Here is a 16,626-nt window from a genome sequence, read left to right on the forward strand (position 1 = left end):
TAGCATTTCTTCTATGGTTACAAATACTAACGGTCAGTTAGTGTATGTAAAGAGAGTATCTCACAATATCACAGTGAGTGATAGTCTCACCTTAGCTCCGTACACTGGATCAATGGGGCCTCCTGCTAAGCACTTCCATTTCCCTTATGGCAAAGACCTTACACTTCCTCTAGAAGGCTGGCAGCTAAAATCTTTTATTTTATACATGACGTTAGTTGTCTCAATGCCACTTCTTAGAGCTGTGAGCTGTCAAAAACACAGACTGGTTCTCACACTGAGGAGAGATATGAAGTGGAGAATGCACCGAGGACACTGCCGATGACTGGCAGCCTGACATCGTGATCAGTCTCTGTGTATGGATCAGACACTGCGGTGTGGGCATTAAAACCTCACTGTTAAGAGAGCACTTAATAGTGCTGATGATTACCGGTAACAGTGTGTGTGCATCCACGCCACCACTGCAGCAAAAGACAGGCAGTCGATGTTTTGAACGATAGAGAGCCTCAGAGGAAGACCGGAGACATAAAAAGCCAAAACACGGAGGAGGGATATGGAGAAATGTGGGTCAGACAGAGAAAGACAGGGAAGGCTCAGTGTAAATCAGAATGTGTAAACATGTACGGGCCTAATCTCATTATCCCTCATCCTCCTGGGCCTGTGATCGGATGCTTGATTAAAGCAGGAGATGAAAGAAAATAGGTAGAAGACAGCGATGGAGGTACAGTGGGAGGGGAGGAAAGGAAATACAGGATGACCAGGAGAGCTTAAGCATCCTGAAGAGAAATAAATCGCAATCAAGAGATGGTACGGAGCAGACAGTAGATCCTGGAGTATCTGTATATAGTATGCTATATGAGCTGGATTCTTTTACATAAGCAGAGGCCTGGCAGCATGGAAAAGAAGAAGCATATGAATACAAAGCATGGCATATGTGGATAATGCATATCTGGACTACGTGTTCATGTGTAATACTGCGCCTATGTGGAATAGATGGATGTGAGAGAGACATGAAAAACATCACGCTAGCATTGTCAGCTACATTTCTCTAAAAAGGAAGCAAACCACAATGGAATATATTGTTGAGCGTCTCTCATTTACCACAGAATAAGCCAAGTATCACGTTATTCATTGCGTCCATCCTTTCCCGTCCATACCTTTCCCTACCCTGACCCTTTCAGTGAACGTTTACAAGTGTATAATCGAGTCGATGCAAGTTATCATGGGGCGCTGTGAAATACAGTTGTTGTTGTTGTTGTAGTATAAGTAAAAAGATAGTTTGTGCCTACTTTTGACAGCAGCAATGAGTAACTGCAAACCCCCGCAATCTTTCCCTCAATTTATTATTCATCCTCTGCACTGATTACATGTCCTGCTCACTTCGTTATGTCGCATAATTTTCGGTTCAGCGGCAAATGACCTCATGACTTTTTAAAGAGATGTCAGGCATCTTTAAGTTGGAGGCTTTTTATCTCTCGATGCGCATCATGTGCATAACACCGTGTGTATTATGGGCATGAGGTATGTAATTGGTGTATGATGCGCGAGCCTTTATCTTAAATAGCAGCCCCGCTCAGTGGGTGGGGGTGGGGGGACTGCAACTAATAGCTGAAGGCCACTTCGTCACTTTTTCTCTGGTCATCGTTTGCTCACTTGACAATAAATCTGACCTGTTTTGGCTCTGAATAAGCACACATGAGGAGATGAAGGAGTGTCTTCTGACAAAAACTCAGCCTTTCAACTCGATGGGGTGCTTCTTTTCTGGGCTGAAACAAAGGCAACTTTGTTTTGTTTGCTGGATATACCATGACCTGGATGACTGACAACCTTCACAGAAAAAAAAATATATGTGTGTGTGTGTGTGTGTATCTATATATATATATATATCTATATATATATAGATATATATATATTTTATTATTATTATTATTTTTTTTTTCTGAGAGCACATAGACTCCAAAAACCAAATTAGAGGAGAACTGCATGTATACTGTATCAACAAGGGACTGGACAGAAACTGCTCTCTGATTAACGGCAATTATTCAACAACGGTGGAATACCTTGCATTCAGTATGTCTTGTCCCACTGGACCCACTGACTCTGCTGCTCAGCATAAGTTATGAAGTGGTGCCTTAAGAGGCCACATAGTAGGGCCTGGATAGGAAATATCTGGACAGTTACGCGGTAGGCATATCATTAAAAAAAGAACTGTTGTGGAAGATATTGCCCCTTTAATGCATAGTGCACATGATGTATATATGTGTGTGTGTGTGTGTATATATATACACACATTAATACAAACGTAATCTTCATATTTAATATTCTAGTCAATGACTGCCTGAAATCTTCCCCACACAAAAAAAATAAACTTTGTACTTTGTACTGAAGATTCATTGTACCTGTAGCAACTATCTTGAGACAAAATCAGTGCAGAAGAAAATTACAGAGAGGGTTACAGAGTTCATGGCATTGGATGGCAAGACAATTTCTGTAGCAGAGAACGCAAGTTTTCACATCTGCTGGAGCTTCAGGAGCCAAGGTACCAGCTACCTTCTCCTGGATACATTAGCTTTGACAGCCCTCTTTTTTTCGACTTAATACAGTCGCACGGCCCAGGAGAAAACAAATAAGATAAGAAAAACCTTAATGAATCTTCAGGCGAGGAAATTTACTCAATATTACAAGATCGGATAAACCTTGTAAATATGGGGTCTTGCAAACACAGGTGTACGCTGTCGGTGACTCTTTATTGTACACACATGCCTTAAAGTAGTTTGGCCTCGTGATTCCAATTATTTTTCAGAAAATTCTGCAGCAATGTTTACTGCAGCAGAAATGAATTTCATCAGACATTGGCAGACCTTTAAAACTGCAACCCAGACGTTATGCAGGCGCAGACATTTTACGTTGATGTATACATTTTAAAAAGGAAATTGGCAGAAAAAATAAAAATTAAATTATGTTCTCCGAGTTTGTGCGTGCGTGCAGCAACGCAGTGGCATTTCACACTCGAAGTACTTCCTCATACTGTTAGACCAGACACCATGAAATAGCCTATAAAGGTGTTGTCAAAACACTCTCTGTCCTGCTCTGAAAACTGCAGTTAAAGTACTGTTATGGTGACTGTAGCCATGTCAAATGACTTCAGATGTTGGCAAAAACCTCTCGGTGCTTTTCTTTCCATTTGTGAGAGTATATCGTATCTTTTTGCTTATTTCCTGAAGATTCCCTGATCCATTATTGTCTTCAACTTATCATCCACCTCATCCCAGGTAGCCCACCGCTCCTTTCCTCTAACCCCCTCTCCTTCCCCTTGCTCAGGGGAACAGCAGAGCTCTTCATCAGGCAGATGTCAGGCATCTGTCACAGCCCAGGCCAGTCTTGGCATGATTGATTTTTAGCCCACCTGCGTCTTTCTTAATGACCAACTGTCAGTTGTTTTACCGCCTGCACTCCCTCCCTTAGTATCTCCTGTCACCGCAGCATCCAGAGGCTAAATCTTTCAGCTCAGACTTACAGTGCATTATCTAGCTTGTCTTCAGATGAGATTTATGTAGGTGTGCCACAGAAACGACCTGAATTTCCAACAATCACAGAGGAGATTGCGTTCAGGGATGGTTATTTTTAGGAAACTAATAGTGTGCTTTCTGACGGCAAACACTATATCTCTTTTTTCACTCAAACTTTTCCATTATTTCCAGACAATGAGGTTTGTGACAGAGGCTAATAGATGTGCGTTTGAACTTGCAAACAAGCGGCTGTGTTTTGATTGGATTCAGTAATGGCTTGTGAAAGTGTGGTGACACAGTGCCTTGTGTGGATTACTTTGACAAGATGCTATAACTCGGCGATGATAAAAGGCCAGAACTACCCATGCCATGGTTTTTGAGTTGAAAGGAGGCGGCCGAGGTAGCTCTCTCAATCGTCTAAAAATCTAGAAAATGGAATAGGAAGACATAAAATATAGAGGTGATACAGCATTAATGGGATCTTTCAATTATTTTATATCAGGTTCCATTTTTCTTCCCTCAGTTTTCCAATCTCATGCTTTTACCTTGGCTGGATTTAGTCTTCTACTTCTACTCTTTTTTAAATTTTAAAATCACACATCTCACCCGACTCTGGGGTTGAAATTGTCTCTGTGATCTTTTTCTTCCAAGTCTTGAATCATTTGTGCCGTCTTTACTTCTAACATTTTTCTGTCTCCACTGTTGAATACTTCTCCCTTACGTCTCATCCATTCATTTACTCTAATAACTTTTGAAAATCTTACGCTGCATGCAGCAGGAGAACTCTGGCATTGTCTCAGCGGTACAGTGGCTGCAGATCCACAGTTTAATATTGAGGCAATACAGGTCGTGACCCGTGGAGTAACTTTCAGACTAAGTTTAACTGGAATGATGCTGTTTGGTATGTAAGAGTAACTACAGTCTACCTGCTTTAGCATCAAGGGTGCATTTGTTTCAAGTCCAGCACAGCATGGTGGAAGACAGGGGAATGCAATGGAATATCATGCTGAGTGCTGAGAGCGGGCCTTTTTTTTTTTTTGTTTGTGCCTGAATATATGCATGCTCACAATATTTCAAAAGGTTTAAAGTGTGTTTGTGTGTTCAGCCTCCATTACAGTGCTTGTTTCAATGTGTGAGTGAGCAACTTGCTTAGATTACAGCCAACTCATGAAAGATGTGGGGACTGCAAACGAGCCCAGTGCTGATTTGATTGGGCACTGATGCCAGAGAAGACATTTAGATTTCACCTGGAGGGAGGTGAAATCTAAGGTTCATTGGATTTGGCTGAGGGCACAAGATGTTACTCCTTCAACTGAAATCAGACCTCAGCATGACTCCAACACATCAGATGATGAAAACATGTCAGGAACACGTTCAAAAACTTCAGACTGAGCAAGGAGTGAAGGAAGGGGCGCATCACTTCCCCTCGCTGCACTCACCTAGACGTCAAACTTCTTTGATGACACACAGACACAGTTTCCACATTTGGAGGAGGGCAAGTCTGGAGATCCGACTCTCTCCCTCTACTTTCTCTTGCTGTTTGTCTCTGGTAACATTACCTTCACTCTTTTTCTCCTACTTACTTACTTCCTGTCCTTTCCTTCCCTTGCCCTCTTTCTTCCCCTACGCCTGGCAGGGACTACCCGAGTGCCCACGGAGAGCGGGGATGTAGCAGAAGGCGTCTTTGAAAGAGAGAGGTCTGGCTACAAACCTTTCATCTTGTGCTATACCTGGCCAAGGCAGGCTGCAGGGTACCTCGGCTGTCAGAAGGCATACACCAGAGGAGGGAGGAGGGATGAGGCAAGAGGGGAGGAAGGGAAATGAAATCCAATGAGCAAGAAAGAGAAAAGGAGAAAAAAAAAACATTCCTCTCTCCAGTATTAATCTATTTATGCTTTTTTTCCTGACATAGAGAAGAATAAATAAATGAAGATGATTGAGAAACAGAGGAAGCACAGGGGGAGCAGAGAAGGGAGGGAGTAAAAGTAGAACAGAACCATAGGAGATAGAGGACTCTTACGGCTCATAGAAGAGACACTTTATGGAGATCATGTTAATGCAGCTACTTTTTCACCAAAATCAGAACAAAATAAATCCATATTACCATAAGTCAGCCTTTTCTCTGCTTTAAGGCAGGGAAACAACACATGAAAAGATAGGAGGATGACATGCTACACATATTCAGTCATGGATTATTAATTATAACAAGTTCAGAGTGCCTCAGCTGTAAACATTACTCCAGACTTCGAGAGTGCGCTGGAATTTATATCTTAGACGCGGTGCTGCAGAGAGCATCGCACCTTTGGCAGCATTATTGTAGTACACAGTCCCAGCACGCCACTTTTTGGCCTTTTGCATCATCTGCCGCCTTGACAGGTAAAGACTAAGTACTCGGAGAGAGCGTTGCCACGACAGGAGGCAAGAGGGAAGAAGGGGAAGTTGAAAAAGTGAGTGTGTGTAAAATCCTTGTGAAGCATCCCTTTAAAAAAAAAGGCTGCATGTTTCTTTTGGTAAGGCACATAATAACTCAAAAAGCTTCCCATCGACAGGGGCTGTCCATAGCCGTGAAGGCCTGCGAGTTTGACAAATGGATTTGCTCACAGCTGTCTACCTGGTTCTGCATGGGGAAACCAGGCAGGAATGCTGCAAGGCAGGTCTGTCCTTAGTCCTAAATGCCACTCCTGGGAACGCACATACAAGGATCATTACTGAGTCACACCATGTGGTTAAGGCTGACAAAACGTTGTTTACTTGAGTCACTACTCTCAATTGTTTGTATCACGCAGGGTAAAAGGGAAATTCGTCTTATAAGTCAGCAAGTATTTAAAGCGTAATCTGCTCTTGAGAAGCCATCGCCAGAAGCAAACAATGCTTGCCAAAAGACAAAGGTCTGGCATCAATGACTTTTAAATGAGCCTCAATCTTTTCATACTCCCTCTCTTCCTTCTCCCCTTTTTCTTCAAATCAAAGACAACCTTGACCAGACTCATCCTGAATGCAAATGCTTCACATCAAAAGACAGCCAGTGTAACCAACCGAAGCCCTAAATCGCGAGGAAAAATGACATATTTTCCATTTGTTTTCCTCCATTAAGCAACAGAAGCCCAAGGGTGGCAAGAAATAAATACTGTCACAGAGAATCAATGTTGCAGTACTTAACCAACAATAAGTCTATAACAAGATCTCGAGTGATGGGATGAGACAGAATCCAAGCAGCGGTGCCTTTTTGAAATGTATAAAGCTGCTTCTTTTAGCTGCATAATCACTATAAGGCATTTTGTGTGGAATGGCAATGCAGAGATACCGAACACTTTACCAATCTCTGCAGAAAGTATTGCCCTTTTCTTGAAATAAATATGCACAAATGCCTCTAAAGAAGACTGAAAAAAAGTAATCAAGAAAAAAATCTTGCTACCTCTGCTTCACTCTCAGTTCAATCCATTGCGAAAACCCATTCAACCTGTCTATGAATAAAGACTAGAGTCTGAGGATGGCCCCTGGACGTCAGCTATTCAGTCCAACAAAGCATTGTGCTTGTATTTGGCGGCCAGGCTGTGGGGCAAGGTGGCAAACCATTTAAGACATGAATGAACAAATCCTCTGAAAGCACATGTCAGGTTTGTCCAGTAATTCAAGTCAACGTGGCTCTCTAAAGGTTTTGGTGCATTTGCACCAGGGGTATTGTAGGTTTGATTTGTAATCATGTCCTTGTTCATGTCCTCTACCTCAACTCCCCCCGCTAGCACACTCCATAAAGTGATAGCTATCAACAGTTGTTAAGAGCATCTAATCTTGCAATGCAAAAATAGTGGCCGTAACAACACTCACTTCTAGGTTCAAATGAAGGGAAAAAAGGGTAGAAGGGTGAGCAAGGGCATAAATTAATAAAGAGGTATTGGTCTCCAACCGCTTGGTTAGAATGGTACAGTAGAGAGGTGCTGAAAGAGATGAGAGTCGGGGTTGGAGAGTGAGAATCACGGGGAAAGATCTTAGAGAGGAGTTAAAAATAGAGCTTGAAGTGGAAGAGGGGGAGGGGGCGTACCTGTGTGCTCGGAGGCAGCCTAGTTAGCGATGAACAGCACGACTGTGGACATCGACGGGCTTGAGAGGGAGACAGAGGGAGACAGAGAGAGAGCAGGAGTCCAAGAGAGGTCGTGAGAGAAACAGAGGGATAACGGCGGACGACAGAAAAGGATGAGGCTAAAGTGAGGTGCATACCAGAAGACAGACAATGAGCAGGGAGTGGGGAGGAGGGGGAGGGAAAGATAATGAGAAAACAAGTCAGATTAGCGTGAAACTCCATGTTTGAGTCAAAAACAGACAATGATTTCACAGTAGGCTGCGGATGGGAGCAATGTCTGGCAGCAGCCTGCAACAGTCTGCAACAGATGAACATGCATACATGTATGCAGCCACATATAGGAGGTACACAGTAGATGCTGGAGTGGGGTAAATGAATAATTCTTTCAACAGCTATGCTTTTTTAGACACAATACAGCCATATGGAGTAATGCACGCTGCCTACTAACTAAGACATGGTCACAAATATATCAGGTAATTTATTTAAATAAGGTAATTTATTTATTAAGAAGGACGGATGTATGAAATGCACTGTCACATTCAGTGGCTTTTTTTGTCCATACACTATTTTACTTGTTGTCTTAAGATGTATTTGAAATGATCCAATTATCCTTTGTTCACTCAGTCACGACACCATGTACACCGATCATCCACAACATTAAAACCACTGACAGGAGAAGTACAATACAATGTTTTGCGGGGAAACTTGGACCTTGCATTCATGTGGAGGCACCACCCACCTAGACCAGACCAGACACCCCAACCCCATAGTAATGACACTCCTTCATGGCAACAGCCATCCCCAGCAGGATGCAGCCTGACCCAGATACACACACACACACAAAAGGTTTAGGAACAACTAAAAAAACACGAAAAACAGCACAAGGTGTTGACCTGGCCTCCAAACTCACTAGATCCCAAACTGATCAAGTATCTGTGGGATGGACTGGACTGCGACAGAACTGCGACCCGTCCAGGGTGTACCCCACCTCTCGCCCTATGACAGCTGTGATAGGCTCCAGCACCCCTCCCGACTCTTCACAGGAACAAGCGGTTACAGAAGAAGATGAAACTTGGACACTTACTTTCATTCATTCATCTTCTACACCCGCTTAGTCCCGTTAAGGGTCGCAGGGGTCTGCTGGAGCCTATCCCAGCTGTCATCGTGCGAGAGGCGGGGGTACACCCTGGACAGGTCGCCAGTCCGTCGCAGGGCTTTGGACACTTACTAATCAATGTAATTTTGCATCATCCCTGTGATGAAGTGATGATGAGTGGCGTGCCAGTGTTGTTGCAGAAGGTTATGTCCAGAATAAGGTAAGAACATACTATTTAGCAGGCCAAAAAAGTCTGTGGGATATTTTTTGTCCACATATTTGGTGTGAAACTGATAGCATGTGACGTCTATCATATTTTCAAGGAAAATATTAAAGTATGCAAGCACTGGACCAGCATAAATATCCCACAGTGCAATATAATAGAGATGCGGTTAGCGGATTATCACGGCTACAAGTCTCCAAATGAGAAGGAGGCTGTCTGGAAGTAACATTATAGTTCCACGCTGACCAGTGTGTCAGAAGAGACACAAACTATTAATAATAGTACACATACTGGGTATTGAACATAGCATTAAACACTCTGAGTTCAGACACTCAAACAAAATAATGGACTGTAAATGTAGTGCACTATATAGTAGGAGTGTATTTATACTAAATTTTGTGCACATACACACAACAGCCCGCTCCATCTGGCTGAGACACACCGACTCTGTAGCAAACCATGCATATAAAACTATGGATATCTTTAGACATGGTAAATGTAGATTCAACACGAGTGTTGAATGAGAATTACAAGTTACAAACAGTTCAGCCCAACAAACAAGTCGTCAAGTTTTTCTAAACACTTTCCCTTTTCAAAAAGAAAAAATAAATTGTGAATAAATAGAAAACATTCAAATCCATATTTAACAAAATTATTATTTCAGCCCTGAAGTAATTTGTTTTTCTGGGATGCCGCAGATCATAAAAAAAACTTCAGATGTTACGTTAACAATAAAATCAATTCAAGTGATATTGTTTAATACCGACACCAGAAGGCTGCCAAAACGAGGCGAGGCGAGAGTGTAAACAGTAGAAGGCCCATCGTGGACAATTGGTGCATTGTTTATTTCAAAGCCAGCAAGACGCTGTTTTACATTTTTGTCAGTGTGAAACAATCTGAGAAAACTAAACACGTAGCAGCTCAGTCATTTGGTTCCTGATAGGCTATTGTTCCCAAATGGTTCAGGAGGGATTCCAGTGAGTCGTCCATGGCTGACAGGACAGAGGTCTCGGCAGCAGTAAAGGTGTATTGAAAAGACATCCAGCTTCCAAAGCCTAATACGTGGACGCTTAGGATTTTGAAGGATCTTGTGGAGTCTGCAACTCAGCGTCTTGAAAAAAAAAAAAATCAAACACACTAAAAAATAGGTTTAATATAATAAATCCCCTCTGACAAAATATATGACTTTAAATTAAATGACTCCTCATGACTGAACTTCTATGCTTAGTTTTAAAATGTTACAAACTGTTCCAACTGGATACGTTTGTAACCACTAACTTGTCAATTAGGTTTATTTGCTGCAGACTGAATAATGAATAATAGTTATAAATCTCATTGAACGCATTCATTCATTTTCAACACAGCTCATTATTTAGCATTACAGATTAAAATGAGGTGCGCTAACAAAACCATGTTTAATTATGGATCAAGCGGGTGCCCGCTGCCAATCTCTCCTCCCTCTGTTGTCCGTCATCGCTTTTCTCTTGATGTGCATCAGTGTGCTGTGATTCACCTTATTGTTTGCCTAATGACAGACTATAAGAACAGAACAGGCCTGTCAATTGTCTACAAAGCGGTGCCACAAGCCTTAATTCATTCAGTGCCAAATAAGTAGTCACCTTATCACACACAAATAACTGAAAGAGAAAAAGACATTCTTTTGAAATGAGATAAGTTCAATTAAAAGGTCACAAATGACAGAAATGAATATTTTTATATATATATGTGCCACATGTATACTAGGGATCGAAACGCTAAAAACATGCGAAATGCAGGAATTGCGCCTTGACACAAGCCGTCGAGACTTTCAGAAGGTTGCAGTGTCGCGACTTTACAGTCACCAAGCTCAGTCATTTCTTGACAAATGTAGCAAGCTACAAGACAGATAAACAGTGGAGGAAACGCAGCACATGTTATCAGTCAGCCTGGTTTAGAACCAATAAACAAGGACTGGGTGTGGCTGTTCTCAAGTCGCCTTTTGTGTTTCAGTGCAACCCAATCTCATGTTTTTATCAGGCTTTTACATCTGTCTGCATTTCTTCTTTAGTTGATAATAAACACTGATCAGGCATAACATTATGACCACCTTCCTAATATATTCTAGCCTCCAAAACAGTTGTGACTCATCAGAGAATGGACATGGGCCTTCTGAGGGTGTCCTGTGGTGTCTGGCAACAGAATGTTGTTAGTGGGGGCCTTTGGGTCCTATGGGTTGAGGGGAGGAGCCTCTGTGGATCATCCAACAGATACTTGATCAGTTTGGGATCTAGTGAATTTGGAGGCCAGGTCAACACCTTGTGCTGTTCTTCATGTTTTTTGAGTTGTTCCCAAACCGTTTTTGTGCGTGTGCCTGTGTCAGGCTGCATCCTGCTGGGGACGGCTGCTGCCATCAAGGAGTGTCACTGCCATGGGGTGGGGGTGCCTGGTCTGGTCTAGGTGGGTGGTACATGTCTAAGTAACATCCACATCCAACGCTAGATCTAAAAGTTTCCCAGCAGAACACTGTATTGTCACAAGGTGGTCAATGCCATTTACTTCTCCTGATAGTGGTTTTAATGTTGTGGCTGATCGGTGTAATAGTGATGAATTAAATAAAATTCTCCTCATTCATATATTTTTCTGTGTCTGTTGTCTGACAACACAGTGAGTGTTAAATATTCAGGGCAATGCAGGCTACATGCTAACCAGACGTCACTCCAAATACATTTTCAAGCCCCTGCCCCGCCCTGCAATTTAACATCTGAGAGGCCACATCACAAAAGAAGCGCACACGCAAGAAAAAGACAACAACTGTGCCGCTATATCAGCTATATCTCCATGTAAAAGGATGACTCACAGTAAGTTAGAAGCTACAGAATGTCTTCTATTTGTTGTCTCATGCAGTCTTTCACATCTATGCCAGCTGCCATGTGGCCAACTGTGACGCTCCCTTCATCTTTACCATTCACTCTTCTTCCAGAAAGTGGTGTAGTCGGCCAACAGAGAGTCTGAAACAGCCTGTTTGGAACAGGGCTAAAACATGTGGTATAAAGGCATGGTAGAATGAATGGTGTGTGTTGTTAAGAGCTGCACCCTTAAACGAACCTTCTGGGTCCATGTGAGATTTAAATTAACCCATTAAGAAGAGGTATAACATAAAGACGGATCTTTAATATGTGGGAATGAAGGACACTCAGATACAATCCAGTATTCAGTATGCAGCATTATGAAAACAACAATTTCAACAGTCCAGAGCACCATGTTTCCACTGAACATTTTTCGGTTACATCTCTAATCATCAGCGCTGATTTTCACTCGCTCTGAATGTGTCTCTGCGTCAGTTAACGTCCAATACCCAACTGTAAATGTGAGATCACACTAGTGTCTAAATGAGCACATATTAGCCATCTGCTACAGCTACAGTACATAATGACAGCTGACAGTGGTCTGTTTGAGCTGTCGCATCAATTAGCAGCTACAAACTGAAAACGCGATCGCTCAGTAATGCACCACATAACGTATGCAGACGACAAGCACTAAAAATATGCCGTTCAGCAGTGTCAGTACACAGTAGTGGCGCATAAGGTAGGAGTGCTGCCTTGACCAACATACATTTTTAGCAGCTAAATTACACATTATATCACGATGTCTGTGTCTTCAATTAGAAATGTAAAGCAAAAATCTAAACTGTGGACTTTCTTATGAACACATTTTAGATTAGATTATATTAGATTAGATAGATACATTATTTATCCGGTGGGGAATTCAATGTCCAGTAGCTTCATCGCATAGAAACAGATATAAAGGTATTGAAGTTATATAATAATATGAATATATAATGCTGTGTAAAAAATATACAGTATTGGCAGCAGTACTGTAGAGTTGAGATGGCCTGAGGGACAAAACGACCTCCTCAGCCTGTCAGGGGAGCAGGACAGAGACAGCAGCCTGTCACTGAACGAGCTTCTCTGCCTGACTATGGTGTCATGTAGAGGGTGGTGGACGTTGTACATGATGGATCGGAGTTTGTTCAATGTCCTTGCCTCTGCCACCGATGTCAGGGACTCCAGCTCTGCCCCTACCACAGAGCCTGTCGTCTGTGTCAGTTTGTCCGGCCGTGACGTGCCCTTCTTCTTAGTGCTGCCTCCCTGGCACACCACAGCGTAGCAGAGGGCGCTGGCAACAACAGTCTGATGGAACATGTCCAGCAGCTTCCGGTCAAAAGATATGGAGACGGCTCTGTCCTTTTTTGTTCAGTGATGTATACTTCACGCTCCCTAGACAAGTGACTCTTTGCTATGTCTGACTTTGCTTGCGGGATACCTCAAACTCAAACTACAGTGCCTTTGCAGAACTGCCAATTTGCACCTTAGCTGATTAGGTTAGGAAATCCTGTCAACACTTGGGCATGAACCAATTGTAAGGCATGCGTGGGGGGGGAATGCCTGTGATCGTTGATAAGCTAGACTGTTCTGTGTGGACAAGGAGCTATATTTAGATCCATCAACACGTCCAAGCCCCCCACCAATTCATGAAAGTACCAAGTCAGAGTCAATCTTTAGAAGCTGCACAGAGACATTTTGGGTGATGTGGAAAGTAAACGGAACGGATGTAAGTAGGTTGACAAGAAGTGAGCCGGGAAAAAAATGATTATAAGCAAGTTTACATCAACATGTATTACTTTTATTAAAGATGCCTCTCCATAGCAACCACGGCGGAAATCATCCCAGGTTAAATGAAATGGTTATATTGCCGGATAAGAAATTATTTATGAAAAACCTTTTCTCCTGCACAATCTATATGGTAATTTACATCATCACATAGCAACCGCCGGAATGCATTGCTGACTGATGACGTCCATTCATACAGTTCCCTCGCTCTTGGAGCCAACTGGAGATGGCAGCAGGGTAAGCAAGTTAGACCAGCAGTTTCTTCTCCCTGCAATGTCTTCCATCATATCCCAATGGGGAATCCCGAAGCATTCCAAAGCCAGATCAGATGTATAATTCTCAAAGTATGGTACCCCATACTCCCACACAGCATCTCCCTGAAATTACCCCAGAGGGTCACAGATGTAATAGCCTCGCACAGCTACCCTGCCGAACACTGGAGAATGATCTGCATGGCTGCACTCATTCCTTTATCGGCAGAAAAAAAACACTCTGGCTTGTTTGAATTCCTGTAAATCAATACGGACTGTACTGGCACACGCCAAGCCACGGATACAGTAACCAGGCCTTTCCAGCGAATTATTGAGGATGTTTGTTAATTGGTGGAACACACTCACATGCGGAGACGAACACTCTCATTAAATTTCTCTGCAAAAGAAACGCACAGTGTGCCGATCGCGTGAATCAGCATTGACCTGAAGACAGACTTCATTAGATCATCTGTGTCCTCGAGGTGAAGCCTGCCTATTCATTAGCTCTGGAGGAGCTCACCAGCTGTAGTCGGTATGTGGCACTCATACATATTTATTACACCGATATCACAGGAGCTTTTGCGAAGTGGGTCGGCACGAGAATGTCCCGGTTTGGACAGCAAATGTGACAATTGTCTCAGCAGATCCTCACAACCATTGGCCAAAAGTGGACCTGCTTTATTGCATGATCCAAATCTGTGACAAAACATTTTTTAGCATGTAGGCTGCTAACTAGGAGGTTGTTAATGTTGTTTCCAGAAGGGGATTTTGAAAATGGTGACCTGCAGATAGCGGAAGGGGAGGAAAACGCTGCATTACATAATGACAGACCTCAGACTTTAATCTTCTCCTAGTTCACAAAACACATAACATCTAACTAGAAGTATAGAAGGTGTATATATCCTTTAATCTTTAATGATTTTTCAAAAGCAGACTCTGTGACTGCGAGCGGAACATTTGGCTCCTCTGAATAGAAACAGGTGTGGCAATGAAAACAACTGGTTAACACACACACACACACACACATATTAATAGGGCTGGGGAGGCCAAAGAGGTCCCTCTCACTAAATGGACAAACATTATGTGGAAACAGGTTTGTCATCAACATGTGAACAGCGTAACAACATCGCTTCCTTACCCTCTCAGTTGTACCTTTTTCCTCTTGCTTTTCTCTTCCTCTTTCACTTGAATTTTCACCAAGTTACGGGATCAGCCCACCATTCTCTTCCTGTGGGAGTCAGAAAGGGAAGGTAATCAGTAGGACACCCGGAGAACGAAAACCAACCTATGAATAAAAATAACTCAGGAATCCTGTCCATCCCTCGCAGGTTCTAAATATGCTCGTGCAGCGATTTCGCTTTGATGAGAGCACCCCGTTGGAAGTGAGACATCACGGCTCAGCTTGCTGTTGCTCTCACTGTCACTGCTGAGGAAAACCTAACCGACAAAACTGGATGATTGGGATAATTAGGAGCAAAGCATGAGACAAAAAGTGAAAGGGATTCATGTGGTAATAAAGCTCAGATGTAATATGAAAGGAACACAATGTAATAATGGAGCCAATGAAACTAACTTGACTGTTTTATGCCTATGTTTTATGCGTTGGTAACAGCAGACGCTCTAGGCATTATATTTTCAAGTTGTCAGTTCGTCTCATTCTTGCGAACGTGATATCTCAGGATCGCCTTGGGGAAATTTCCCTAAATTTGGCGCAGAAGTACACAAGCGTTGCACAAATTTGGCACAAATGCATACAGTATTGTACATTATTAGTTCTGGTGAGGCCAAAGATGTCTCACTCTCTCTCTCTCTTTTGGGAAAACATCATGTGGAGACCGGTTTGTCATCAGCATGCGAACAGCATTACAATGTAGCTTCATTTTCTCACAAACACATAGAAGAATGAACTGTTTATTGTGGGATATTAAGCCGTGTGAGAAATATGTGTAGAGTAGAAAGAAACCTTTGAAGTGAATGAACATTCCTTCTGACCGCAAACAAGTTTGACAGGATTTGGCTAATTGTAAAGTCCATTGTGAAAGTATTTACTGCCAAAGCTCAGATAAGCCTGGCTTATAATCACCTTTTTAGTTGACTTATAGCTCTGGTATACAGTATGTGACTTTCCCGCTATTCAAGCGAACACCCTTCTTTTCCAACACCTCCAACCAGTTTTCTGTTTGTGGCCTCAGGGAGCCACCAATTACGACCACGGTCCTCCACTGCAGCAGCAAAAATTGCAGAAATGCACCTTGACATTAGCTGTCCTTTACTTCCCCTGACCAAGTCCTTTTGGCTGGTCTACACCTGGAAGTGACCACTTTCTTGTCAAAAATCCACTTAACACTTGATAAATACCATTAAACATTCCACCAGTAGCTCTTGGGTCTTGATCAAATTAAAATGGCTCACCATTTCTAGGCCATCACAAATCAACTATTAATATGCCAAAAGGGAGTATCACATACACAGATAAATGTCGGTGTTGCAATATACACAAGCTAATGAGTCTTGAACACTGCTGACACAGTTTGGCTCAAATAAAACGGACAGGACAAGAGTGATGACTCGTTCACGATATTCAATTATCCTGCCGGAGCAAAGGCTACACCTCTGATGTAGGGCATCTTGCGTTTCTCAAATAAAGCAAGTAAATTAACTGCCAAGGTTTTGATGGAGCAGAATGGACCAAACGTTGTTGACAGTGTCAATATCGCCGAAGATAAGCACTTGATCTCCTTTCTGTAGTCCACACTCAACTTAAAACATGGTTGAAGTGATGCTTAAATAAAACAATTTGCCGCCTCTGGTTTTCAGGTG

The 16,626-nt window shown here is 42.6% G+C and overlaps 1 protein-coding gene across 1 annotated transcript in view; it reads right to left on the reverse strand.

Annotated features, from left to right (window-relative positions):
• mid2 (midline 2) overlaps positions 1-15,036 on the reverse strand; it is a 107,931-nt gene extending 92,895 nt beyond the window's left edge. The window contains exon 1 of the mRNA XM_084549738.1: positions 14,945-15,036. The gene's annotated coding sequence lies outside the window, so the exon portion shown is untranslated. The remainder of the gene's footprint in view (positions 1-14,944) is intronic.
• Between the last annotated feature and the right edge of the window lie 1,590 nt (positions 15,037-16,626).

This window comes from Chelon labrosus (genome assembly GCF_963514085.1).
Source record: "Chelon labrosus genome assembly, chromosome: 8".
Lineage (NCBI taxonomy): Eukaryota > Metazoa > Chordata > Actinopteri > Mugiliformes > Mugilidae > Chelon > Chelon labrosus.